We start from the raw sequence: 2,491 nt of genomic DNA, 5'->3' as shown, positions 1-2,491 counted from the left end.
ATTATGCATTGAATTCCGATGACCGTCGCGCTACCTTCCGCATATAAGTACTGTTTCCCGGCCTTCTCAGGTGCCACCGTGACCCAACTCGCCATATCCTCATAAGCCCCCACCGGCCCGACGTCGCTCGCCACGTCCGCCATGCCCCCACCCGTCCGCGGTAGGCGACGCCGGAGGCGGTCACCGCCGGAACTAGTGTTCGGGTTTTCACCGGAAGGCAGAAGGAGGGAGGAGGCATTCTATCTGTCTTTAGATGGCAATGTGGAGATCGACGAGTTGTTGGAGAGCGACTGCATGGCGGAGGAGCAGGAGTTGTTGGAGCGCGACTGCCTGGCAGAGGAGCAGCGTATCGCCGATTTGCGCCGCCAGCGGGACATGGATCAGCAGCGCACCGACGCTCTGAGTCGTGAGCAGAGAGCCCGCAACTGGGCCGACTACGTGGAGGCCGGCGCTCGGCAAATAGCCCTAGAGGCTGTCGGGCACGCACGCGTTCGCGGCGCCGATTTTTACTACCAGCTCGTCAAGTGGGTTTCCCGCCTGGAAGCCGAAGCTTTGGTGGACCACGCCGGCATGGAAAGGGCCAACGCGCGCGAGCAATGTGCCCTATCGCACCTCTGGCAAGTCCGAGGCGAGGCGGAGGACACCGGTGCCGGCGTTTAGCATGGACAGCAGATGGCGGCTGGCATCATCTAGTTAGCTAAGAGTAAGTTAGTACTTGTACGCTACTAGAGTGTTAGTGGAAGTAGATAGTTAACTTGGCTATGATGGTTGTCAACGTGGAAGTTCAGTACTCTATATGTGGATCAGACCTGTTACTTTGGTGTGAATGTTGAACTTTCCGTTTGAACGTATGGAATGGGCTATTATTTTTTTAAATGGGTTGTGTTGGGGATATTACTAATGGAGGTAAACCGGCCTTATGAAGCCGGGTTGACTCCTTGAAGGTTAGAAGCCCATGAAGATGCAAGGATGATGGCGATTCATGGAGGCCCAAGGCCCAAAGGCGGGTTAAAGCATGTGAATGTAAACCGACTTAGTCATGTAACTTGTATTGTAAGATAGGAAGGATAGAGACCGAACTGGATATGTTTATGATCCGGCTTCGGGACTCTGTAAACCGGCGGGCGTCAACCTATGTATATAAAGGGACGACCTGGCGGCGGTTTAGGGACAGACAACAACTCAAGAGCCAGACAAAGCGGATTCGCTCCCTGGCCTTCGAAACCCTAGCAATACCAATCACAACTAGACGTAGGCTTTTACCTTCCTGGAAGGGGCCGAACTAGTATAAAATTCCCTGTGTCCCCTTGTCCAGTTTAACCCCTTTAAGCTAACCCATAGCGATGGCTCCACGACTAAGTCCTTTCACAAGGACATCTGCCGTGGCAAACCCACGACAGTTGGCACCCACCGTGGGGCTATCGCACGATGGTTTTGAGTTCTTGAAGGGCAGCTTCGATGGACTTAAGGGATACACTGTGGGACGGATGACGAAGAGTCGTCGCGGCAAGCTCTACATCGACAATGCAGGATGGGGTCCCGAGGTTGATTCAATCGAATACGGGTACCGGGTCCCCTTTGGTGGGATTCACGTCTTCATCGGCAAGATCGACAGACCAGCCCCTGAGCCGGACATCTACACCGACATCATCGAGACGGCTCGACGGGCAAATTCTTCGCCGGTTCAGCCCGAGGCAAGGCATGTTTTCGTGGGTGTCGTCCATGGATCAAGGTACGAGGATGGGCCGGTGTCCGATGGAGAGACCGTGGCCTGCTCTGATGACGAGTCTTCTGGAGAGACCGAATCACTTTACCAGTTGCAGGACGGCCGGATTGATGGAGGATCCAAGGGCAACAGTATTCCGGATTCCCCTGATTTGCCAAACCGGGTCGCCATCTTCATGGTCGGCACACAATCGACGCCTCATTCATCTACCGCCGCAGCGATGCTCTCCGGTTCAACAACGGCCACACCAGCAGGGGCAGGAAGCTCAGCGCCGCCTCCAGCCCAAGTCCTGTCTGATTTGTTTGACGCTTTGGCAACGTTGATGGCCGCAGAGGTGGATGCAGTAGCCAGGGATCAGCACAATGCGGAGATTGCAAAGGTGAAAGATTAGATAGCCCAGGCTAAAGCGGACCTGGCGACAGAGAATGCTAGGATGGCTATAGAGCTGGCTGAATTGGAAGCACAGGCCTACCGGATTAGGCTGGATCAGAATGCTTCAGAGGAAGTCATGAGAAGAAGGTACCGATCGCGTCTCCCATTGGTTTATGAGCCGCAGAATCTCTTCAACACACCAGGAGCAGGAGCTGGTAACCAACCCATACTGAACCGGGCGGAGGCACCGGGAACTGGGGCGCCGGTTCAACCATGCGCGATGGACCCGCCTCGCCAGAACAACGTTGTGCCACAGTACGTACCAACACCTCCTGGGCATTATTCCAACCCGTTGGACAACAATGTGGCCGCCGCTTCACGCCTAGCGGCCCT

Source organism: Triticum aestivum, chromosome 5A, assembly GCF_018294505.1.
Source record: "Triticum aestivum cultivar Chinese Spring chromosome 5A, IWGSC CS RefSeq v2.1, whole genome shotgun sequence".
Taxonomy (NCBI): domain Eukaryota; kingdom Viridiplantae; phylum Streptophyta; class Magnoliopsida; order Poales; family Poaceae; genus Triticum; species Triticum aestivum.
This window is presented reverse-complemented; position numbering follows the sequence as displayed.